The 11,098-nt window shown below is 43.3% G+C and overlaps 1 long non-coding RNA gene across 1 annotated transcript; it reads right to left on the bottom strand.

Moving 5' to 3' along the window:
• Window positions 1-230: 230 nt before the first annotated feature.
• On the bottom strand, window positions 231-8,806 carry LOC308578519. Its single transcript, XR_014003979.1, has 3 exons — window positions 8,730-8,806; window positions 8,078-8,104; window positions 231-416 (listed from the first exon to the last, which is right to left on the bottom strand). It is a non-coding gene; the product is annotated as an uncharacterized lncRNA (long non-coding RNA).
• Window positions 8,807-11,098: the final 2,292 nt, after the last annotated feature.

Raw genomic sequence — 11,098 nt, 5'->3', positions numbered from 1 at the left:
TAACAATGTGATACTACAGCAAAAAAAGAAAAGAAGAAAAAGCTAATGCAATCCTAGAAATCAACAAAAGACAAATGTTCCGATCAAGGGAAGTCACTTTTATTCTGCCTTGATTCAACCCCACTGGGACCACCACCACCCCTGCACACATCCCAGTTTGTCACTATCCTTTTTAAACTGGGGTGCCCAAAACTGTACAGAACTGTATAAAATCAATATGAGAACAGGAATGCTGGACCAATGGTCTATTGGGCTGATCCAGCAGGGGAGAGGGTTCTTGTGCTTCAATCCTGCTTGTTGGTTTCCCACATGCACCAGGTTGGTCATTGTGAGAACAGGATGCTGGACTAGATTTGGCCTAATCCAGCAGGACTCTTCTGATGATCTTATCTGTCTGGTCCAACTAATGGAGGGACCTGGGATGAAGCACAAGATAGGATAGAATTACTTACTATATTGATATTGCCTAAATAACACATTCTCTAAAGGTGTGATCATTGAAAGCTGGAACTTTACAAACACAGAAAGCACTCACTGCAACATGTTTAAACCAAAAGGTGTTTTCTTCTTCTTCCCCATTTCTTTTTTCTGTTAGAGTTGATGGGATGGACCTGGCTCAGCTTTCATTGCCATTCCTTCCATGTTTCTGTTCTCTTCTCCCTGCTTTTATGCAGCCAGCAAAGCAGATAGCTCTGCTTTCGCCGTCCAGCCTCAAACACCCAAAGGTTTTGGGTCACATCTGGACCGGAAGAACAGCTGGAAGACTGTTCAGCCCTTCTTCCCTCAGTCTGAAAGGAATCGGTACTATTACTTCCCTTGACCTGGACACTATACTTCTGTCAGTGCAGCCTAGAATAGAATTTAGTTTTATTTGCCTGCTTAGCTTGTGGTCTACTAAGACCTAGATCCTCTTCACATGTCCTACCAGCAATCCAGGTATCCCACATCTTACCTTTGTGTCACTGGTTCTTTTTGCCTTAGTGTAGAACCTTACCTTTCACCCCATTGAAATCCATTTTTTTTCAGTTTGGGCCCAGTTTTCCAATCTTTTTAAGGCCATCTTGAATCCCAATTCTGTCTTCTGCAGCATTGACTATCCCTCCTAGGTGGTGTCATCTGCAAATTTGATGATCATCCTTTCTATTCCTTCATCCAAATCATTTATAAAGACGTTGAACAACAACGGGCCCAGGACAGAACCTTGTGGCACCCAACTTGTCCCTTTTTTCCAGGATGAGGAGGAACCATTAGTGAGCTCTCTTTGGGTTCGGTTTGTCAACCAGCTACAAATCCACCTAAAGGTTACCTCATCCAGCCCTCATGATACCAGCATCTCTGCACTAATATCACGGGGGACTTAAAAATAAAATAAAAACAACATGGGGAAAATGGGGGAGGGGATAAAAAGGGGGAAGGTATATTATTATATCACTATATACGCAAACATATGCTTGTCTAGTATATATGTATATAAATGTCATTATTATCCAAATACAAATATGGTTATTTATAACCTACTATTTTTTTATAAATGTTTTTCAAATATTGTTATACTTGTCCATGCAAAGTCTAAGTCTATAAACAATCCATTTATAAGTCTTGAGTGTTGTCATATCCATTGACTGAAGGGGGTCATTGATTTATCCTTCTAGTGCATCAATATCAACCTTTTGGCCATAGTAAGGGCATGAAGCATCCATTTACATTGTCCAGTTGTCAAATTCCATATGGTAGGTAAGTAATTCAAAAGAATATTTCCCTCTGAAAATTTTAACTTTTTACGCAGTCATGTTTATACAATCCAATGCTTTCTCCCAAAACTTAGTAAGCGAAGGGCATTGTAAAAACACGTGTTTCAAATAAGCTTTATCATTATTACATCTCCAACCACATGCTGTCTTAGGCAGTTCTTTTCTACAGGTAGTGGAGTCCAATAAAGTCTAAATATTATTTTCTGTTGTATATGTCGTAATTTAAAGTTCTTTGACACCTTTGCTATAGAAACTAAAACTCTTTCCCACTGTCTAGGTTGAATAGGAACCTCTAACTCTTTGTTTCTCTCATTTCTTAAAACCTGTGTATCAAATTGATTCACTGATAGCAAATATCTGTAAAAGATTATCACAGGCATTTTAGTTTCAAAGGATTTGACCAATTGTTCTACTACCCCAGAAGCTGTAAAAACTGCCGATCCAAAGAAAGCAGTTACCAAGTGTTGCAGGTGCAAATATTGCCATTGTGCGGCATCTGAGAGATGATATTTATCTCTTAAAATAGCATACCTACATGTAAAATTAATCTTCCTCATCTATCAGCTGCTTCAAAGTCAGTATGCTCACTTCCACCCCACTTTTCCATATTGCCCCCAATGTTTAAAGTTGGGTTTCCCCACAAAGTCAATTTAGCATGGGAAAATTGATTGGACTTATTTTTATTAGAAAAAATATTCTATAATTTTCTAACTGACAAATTTGTTTCGAGAGACTCCTTGTTACATTTTTCCAGGATGATGAGGAACCATGGACTTTCCTTCACTGGAAGAATAACCAACCCTTCCAACTCTACAATTCTATCATTTAATTGTGAGTAGGGGTGCCTACGTGAACATTTTTTTTGGGGGGGGGGGAGACAAGGTAAGCCTCGGCCTGCATAATTGATCACATGATGCAGTGCACAAACACTATTTGAATGGTAATACTAATCAACTTTGGAGGGGATTGGCCCCCTCGAATATTTTATTGGGAGACTGAAGTTGGTTCCTATGATTGTGAGTGAGTGAATGAGGAGTACAGTGGTACCTCGGTTTACGAACTTAATCCGTTCCAGAAGTCTGTTCTTAAACCAAATCTGTTCTTAAACTGAGGGGCGCTTTCCCTAATGAGGCCTCCTGCTGCTGGTGCCCTTCCACCGTTCAGCTTCCGTTTTTAGACCAAGGTAAAGTTCGCAAACTGGGACACTACTTCCGGTTTTGCAGAGTTCGTAAACCAAATAATTTGTAAACAGGGCTGTTCTTAACAGTGGCGTAGCGTGGGTTATCAGCACCCGGGGCAAGGCAAGTAATTTGCGCCCCCTAACCCATGGATTTGTGCCCCCTAACCCGTGGATTTGCGCCCCCTAACCCGTGATTTCCCTAACCCCCAGATGTTGCGCCCGGTGCGGCCGGCCCCCCCTGCACCCCCCACGCTACGCCACTGGTTCTTAAACCGAGGTATCACTGTACAAGCCTGAAAGTTTCTGAAAACTTGCGAGGAACTTGCTGGAAGAAAGCGGAGAATCTTCATGGAGGAAATGTGATTTCTTCTTTTAAATAACTGCCTCATTACACAGGAATGTGTGAAAGTTGTTCAATCAAAGAGCATTCAAAGCTGTGCTTTTGTGCACACAGCTGGTGGGCTTGCAAATGTAAGTCATTTTTTATTATGCTTCCTTATTCTACTTTGGATCCCTCTGTGTCTCAAATTAAACATTGAGATATTGTGAAGAAGTGGGGGTTAGCGATAGTTCAGAAGCACATTATGCATTATCCGGATGCTTTCTGCACTCGACCACTTAAGATGCTCAGGTTAGGGATTGCATGCTTAAAAGATGCCCACCAAGATTATGAAGGGTACGGAAATGTGAGTTAACAGTGTGATGCAACAGCAAAAAAAGGCTCATGCAGTTATAGGCTTCATCAACAGACTTCCAGTGTCTAGATCCAAGGAAGTCAAAGTACTGCTCTATTATGCCTTGGCCAGACCCTTTCTGGAGTCCTGTGTCAGTTCTGGGCACCCCAGTTTAAGGAGGATATTGACAAACTATAAGGTGGGCAGAGGAGAGTGACAAGGATGATCAATGGACAGGAAACCAAGCCTTATAAAAAATGGATGAGAGAGTTGTGTTTAGCTTGGAGAAGAAAAGACTGAGAAAAGCTATGATAGACATCTTTAAATATTTGAAGGGTGGTACATGGAAAATGGAGCAAGCTCCCCCCCCCCCCCCCGCTATCCCAGATGGCAGAACTGAACCAACAGGTTCAAATTACAAGAAAGAAGATTCTGATTAAACCATAGGAATAACTTTCTGAGGGTAAGAGCTGGTTTTTGACAGTGGAATGTGGGGCTTCTCCTTCATTGGAGGCTTTTAAGCAGAGGTTAGACGGTCATCTGTCAGGGATTTTTGAGCTGTGATTCCTGCATTGCAGGGGGGTGGACTAGAAGACCCTTGGGGGTCCCAACACTACGATTCTTTCATCTTATCACAGAACCATGCCTCCACACCTTCCTCCACACCCTTTTAATCTTACAGCCCAGGATTTTCAAATCCATCCCACCTCAAAACTCTTCTCAATTCTGCCCCCTGCCCAAGTGCTAATCCTGCTAGCATTAACTGCCTTCAGACCCAAAAACAGAGATTGTGGGCCGGTGGTTGGGAGTGTCACTCTCCAGGCATAATGGATACCAGCGAGGCTTGCAGACTTAACCCCACCCCCACCCCTTTTCCATCTTTCCTACCCATTCCACACAGTTCATTTGTAATGTGGGGTGAAATGTTGAGATGGCAGTTTATCATGAATCCCCAGACATGCAGGGCTGGCGAGGCAGTTGTGAGGGAGCCCGAACACTTTGGCAGGATGATATAGGAGCTGTACTTGGAACAAAGAGAGGCCCCCACCCCACTGTTGAATGAATATGTGCTAGGGATGAATGGGAGCAACACTTTTGAAAGGGGTGGGGTGGGCAGTAAAGACAGGTCTGATAAGCTGCATAAAATAAAACAATTAAGACACCCTTGCATATGATGAAGGAGAAGACAGAGGTGGAGCAAGTGGCAGAGATTTGACAACCTTCCTCACTCCTCCTCTGCTTTAATCATAGAATTGTAGAGTTGGAAGTTTCCTCAAGGACCATCTAGTCCAACCCCCTGCAGTGCAGGAATCACAGCTAAAGAATTCCTCACATAAAGTCAGTCAACTTTTGTTTTAAAAAATCCACTATTTACCACCCAATTTGGAAACCACTGTTCTAAATAGTTTTGAATATTGTGCAGCACTGTGTTTTATTTGTTTCAACCCACCCTGGGACCTTGAGGTTAAGGGTCTGGGATAATCAGCCTCATTTAACCAACATTCTTATGTCTAATTAATGCATGAAGGGATTAGAACTGTGGTTCTAGGCTTACAGTATATCATCTTGGGAGGGAATCAAGTCTTCGTTCATTTCCAGTCTACCTGATGGACTCAGTGCATGAAGAGTTCACATGGCTATCACAGGCCATGCTTGAGTTTCTAAACCCGTATTTTAGGAACCTTCACCACTTCGCGATCAAGCCAAACTTTACTGCCTGTGTAATTTTCTGACTGATGGAGGGAAAAGCACATGAATATGATCTTTGAAGAATTTGTAAGGAAACCAGTTTTTAATTTACCAGATGTGTGGTCTTTTCCTATGGGAGGGGGAAGACAGAAGTTTTGGAACAGAAAGAGGCATATTTTAAAGGTCCAACAGACTGTGCAATTTGGAGTGAATTCAAAATAAAAAGCTACCAAGCCTGTGGTAACTCTTCTGGAGAAATAATGGAAGAAGTGGAAATGGAGGGAACTCCCCCCACCCACCCACACAAAATTAGGATGGACAATTTCAGAAGGGGCTTAATTGATTAAGTAGTACTTGCCTCAAACTTGGATCTTGATATCCAGGAATTCTATTTTATGCCTATTTTTTCATTAACCAACAATAACTAATAATAATAATAATAATAATAATAATAATAATAATAATAATAATAGGGAATAGGTTCTTATAGAGCCACAATGATCAGGGTTCTGCCTCACCCCACTCCATCCAGTATAAAGCTACTCGTGTTTCTAAATACTGTAAGAACATAAGAAGAGCCAATGGCCCATCTATGACATCTGTCCTGTTTTCACAGTAGGTGGCTACCACTGTGCCCTACAGGAGCAAGTTCTACAGCTCAACTATGTGCTGTAGGGAGAAGGACTTTCTATTATCTGTCCTGAATCTTCCAAATTAATAGAATCATAGAATTGTACAGCTGGAAGGCACCCCCAGACTCATCTAGTCCAACCCCCTGCTCTGAAGGAAAGTCAGCTAAAGCATCCCTGACAGATGGCCACCCAACCTCTGTTTAACAACCTCCAACGAAGGAGAGCCCACCACCTCCTAAGGGAGACCATTCTGCTGTCAAACAGTTCTGTCAGAAAGTTTTTCCTGATGTCTAGTCAGAATCTCCTTTCTTGGAGCTTGAAGCCATTGGTTCAAGTCCTACCTTCCAGAACAGGAGAAAACAAGCTTGCTCCATCTTCCATGTGACAGCCCTTTAGATATTTGAAGATGGCTTTCTTGGGCTCCATGAGCACTGCAGATGGTGTCAGCAGTCACAAATTTAAAAGACGCCTGCTTCTTGGGAGAAAAGTGATGACAAACCTACACAGCATCTTAAAAAGCAGAGCTATCACCCTGCCAACAAAGGTCCGTACAGTGGTGCCTCGCAAGACGAAATTAATTCGTTCCGCAAGTTTTTTCTTCTTGCAAGTTTTTCGTCTTGCGAAGCACGGTTTCCCATAGGAATGCATTGAAAATCAATTAATGTGTTCCTATGGAAACCGCTTGCCAGGCTGGCGGTGCGGAGAAGGGCTTTTCTCCCCACCGCCAGCCTTCGGAGGAGCCTTCCGAAGGCTGGCGCGGGGAGAAGGGCTTTCCACCCCACCGCCAGCCTTCGGAGGAGCCTTCCAAAGGCTGGCGTGGGGAGAAGGGCTTTTCTCCCCACCGCCAGCCTTCGGAGGAGCCTTCCGAAGGCTGGCGCGGGGAGAAGGGCTTTCCGCCTCACCGCCAGCCTTCGGAGGAGCCTTCCGAAGGCTGGCGCGGGGAGAAGGGCTTTCCGCCCCACCGCCAGCCTTTGGAGGAGGTCCGAGGACAGTGGGGAAGATGCGCTGCGCTCCCCGCTGTCCTGGAGATTTCCCTATGGTCTTGCGAAGGAAGCCCATAGGGAAATTCGTTTTGCGAAGCGCCTCCAAAATGGAAAACCCTTTCGTCTAGTGGGTTTTCCGTCTTGCGAGGCGTTCGTCTTGCGGGGCAGCACTGTATAGTTAAAGCTATGGTTTTCCCAGTAGTGATGTATGGAAGTGAGAGCAGGACCATAAAGAAGGCTGATCGCTGAAGAATTGATGCTTTTGAGTTATGGTGCTGGAGGAGACTCTTGAGAGTCCCATGGACTGCAAGAAGATCTAGCCTACCCATTCTGAAGGAAATCAGCCCTGAGTGCTCACTGGAATGACAGATCCTGAAGTTGAGGCCACCTCATGAGAAGAGAAGACTCCCTGGAAAAGACCCTGATGGTGGAAAAGATTGAGGGAACAGGGAGAAGGGGACGACAGAGGATGAGATAGTTGGACAGTATTCTCGAAGCTATTAACATGAGTTTGACCAAGCTGCGGGAGGCTGTGGAACACAGGAGTGCCTGGTGTGCTTTCGTCCATGGGGTCACGAAGAGTCGGACACAACTAAATGACTAAGCAACAACAACAACAACAACAACAACACCTCTCCTGTTTTCCATGCCCAGCTCCTTAAACAGTTTGTCATAAGCCTTGGCATCTAGACCCTTGATCATCCTATTTGCCCTTCTCTGCACATATTCCAGCTTGTCGATATCCTTAAATTGTGGCACCCAGAACTGTTATCAAGGGGATGGAGCAACTCTACTATAGAGAAAGGTTGCAGCATTTGGGACATTTTCCTTTAGAGAAAAGGCGAGCTTGAGATTGTGTGATAGAAGCTTATTAAATTATGAAGCAAATCAGTCTCTTAAGCTTAAGTCAAGAAATAGTATTCTTTATGAAATTGAATATCAATATACGTATTAAGGCTTTGAGATTAGACCACTGAAGAAGCCCGGAAAGCTACCTTGGGAGTGTGTTATCTGAAAGCCCCAGTAAAAAGGCCCCATCGGGTGCGAACAGCGGCCTTACTTGGACTGCCAGGGCGAAACAGGTGCAAAACGCCTGTCTATAACTTCATTAACATCCATCTACAACTTCACTAGTATCTCTCAGTATTGTGAACAACACTGAACTTACCCTTTGTTGGTATCTTCATGAACTTACCTAAAAAGATAAAGAAAACAAAAGACTGAGTGAAGCATTTGAAAAATCCATTGAAACCAGACATTATAAATTCATCTTAGGTTGGGTAGTTCATAAGTCTCTGTGGCTTTGAACAAGGTTTTGTATTTTTCTCAGAAGATTGATAAAGAATGTATAATTATTTTGGTAATTATTGTATGTATATTAGTCGCCAATGTGTTGCATGAGTCGTACTACTATTAAATTATGCATGGCATGAAGAAAGTGGATAGAGAAAAGTTTCTCTCCCTTTCTCCTAACACTCAAACTTGTGGACATCCAGCAAAGCTGAATGTTGGAAGATTCAGGACACATAAAAGAAAAGAGTTTTTAGTTAAATTGTGGGTGGCTTTTAAAGATGATTAGACAAGTTCACAGAAGAGAGGGCTATTGCTGGCTACTAGCCAGGATGGCTCTGTTCTGCTTCCAAAATGGGGCAATGGTTCTGAATATGGGTTGCTAGGAACCACAGGAGGGGAAAGGGCTCTTGGGCTGAGGTCCTGCTTGAAGGTTTTCCATTTGGGCATCTGGTGTGCCACTGTGAGGACAGGGTGCTAGACTAGATGAACCACTGGCCCGATCCAGCAGGCTCTGCTTATGCTCTTACGCTCTTCTAGTGAGTCCTCCAATTCCTGGCGCAGGATCGACAGTGTCATGGGGCAGCTTATGAGCTGGGAAAAATGGAATGGAAGAGGAGGAGGGTGGGAGGAGAGGGAAAAGTGAAACAAAGGCAACATTGTTATCTCTTCAAAAACAAGAAAGCCCTGCCTGCTTTTTCCAAGTGGAATGACTAGCTGGGATTGTGGTTTGGTTTCGAAAATATGTGTTTAAAAGAATCTATGTCTGGGAAAGGAAACACCAGAGTGAGAGAAGGCTCTCCCCAGTTACTCAAGAATGGGCTGACTTTGCATAGAATCATGAAACTGAAGAGTTGGAAGGGACCCCAGGGGTCATCTAGTCCAACCCCCTACAACGTGAGTAGAGAAAGGAGGGGGAGTTGATCCTCTCACAATAGAAACAAAGCAAACAAAAGATTGGTGGGGAAAATTTCTCCCTCCCCGTGAGCCCAGGGTTGGCTGGGGGAATCTGAAAGTCTGAAAAATCACTCCAAAAGTTCAAAAAATCTCTGCAAAATACTTTCACAACTCTGGGATTTATTCCTGCTCTGGGCCATCATAACCTTATGCTGGGAAATAACTGTGGAATACTAGTTGATCCTGGTATTCCCACGTGTGTGAGAAACTGCAAAAGAAAAACAGCTGACTGTCTGAATTAAAGGGGGGGCTTGATGCACCCTCTAACCCGAAAACCAAACAACCACTCAGCAGAATTTAAAACTGAAATATGTGTGTTTGCAAAGCATTGGAAATATAGGTTACTAGACCTTTAAAATGTACCAGCATTCAGCGTTTCTAATTTGCTCCCCTGCCTGTACCCATCTTGGAATGAATAGAGCACAACCTTAAGTAAGTTTAAACACTTTACTTACAGTAATGAGAGGTCTCACTCATGCATCATTCAGTGCTGCAGAAAAAACAACAGAGGCAAGGGATTATTGGTCACAAAATACAAAGTTGGTCTCAAACATGTGGTCTGAATCTGAAGCCTCAGACGTCTGCTCAGTTACATGGTTCAAAAACGAACTTCAATTTTTTTACTTAGTATTAGTGTGAGTCCTGTTGGCAAAATTGTCACGCTCACTTCTGTAGGATTTTGGGAATAGGTAGGGATTCTTCCACTTCACATCAAAGTGTGTATGCATAGTAAGATTTGCTGCCTGTTTAAATTGCAATTTTACTGTCTGAAACAGCATTTATGTATTCTGCCACTTTCATTTCGTATAATAAATGAAGCTTTCTTTGTTAATCTGTCTCTCAGGAATCTTAATGTATAGCTATTTGTTTACCTCTAAAAATTACTGGGTCTAGCAGTTAAGAGATCATTAGGATCGCCAGACCAGAACAAAAAGTATCGGGTGCCAGGAGTTTTATTTAGGAAGGAATGGAGGCAAACACATATTCATAAGCGGACACACGTTATAACTCTAGTGATAGATCCCAGACCTCTCATTAGTGTGTGTATGCATACACATGAATGCTTGGCATGCATGCGAGTTCAGACACATACTCTAACATATAAGGCTACCGATAGCTACCAGCCATGATGGCTCGGCTCTGCATTCACAGTTGGATGCAGCAATGTTGCTGGAAACCATAGGAGGTGAGAGGGCATCTGGCTGTCCACTGAGAGGACAGGATGCTGCACTAATTGGGCCATTGATTCAGCAGGCTCTTTTGATGTTTTTTTATGGAATTCAAAATGACACTTGTTGAGTTTTTTTTCAAGAAATCTGTGTGGCTAAGATTTCTTTCTGGCCTGCTCTTGATACCACGTCTGCTTTCAAAGGAAAAAGTTAGAAATTCCTCATTGTTGTGAGGCTATTGGGGCATTATTTCCCTCCGCTAGGGGACCAGAGTGGGGAGGATGATTTGGCAATTAAAGTAATGGAGCCTGACCTTCCGGACCACAATGTGTTGCTTTAAGGCCAAATATTCACCCCATCGGCTACGCTAACAAAGATTTTGAGGTAGTTTATGAGGCAGCCCACGAGCTCAGCTCAGGAAGCAAAGGAAATCCAGAAATGGCAGCTTGGCGATCTTTTTTTCCTAATCTCTGGGTTCTGTGTTTTGATGCCAAGACAAAGGAACAAATTGTATCCAAAGATGTTTGACCAGTATAGGGTTGAAGTCAGAAGGATGTGAAAGAGGGACACTGAGGCAAGAGGTCAGGATTCACTTAGATACACCCATGCTTCCCTGGTGCTCTCTTTCATAGGCTCATAGAGTTTCAGGCTTGGAAGGGACCAATCCCCTGCAAAGCAGAAATCAAAGCTAAAAAATCCCTTGCAGGTGGCCACCCAACCTCTGCTTAGAAACCTCTAATGAAGGAGGGTCTACCACTTTCCAAGAGAGTTCG

The sequence above is a fragment of the Podarcis bocagei genome (genome assembly GCF_964188305.1).
Source record: "Podarcis bocagei genome assembly, chromosome: Z".
NCBI classification, from domain to species: Eukaryota; Metazoa; Chordata; class Lepidosauria; order Squamata; family Lacertidae; genus Podarcis; species Podarcis bocagei.
Note: the sequence above shows the minus strand (reverse complement) of the source record. Positions and strands in the feature narration are given on the sequence as shown.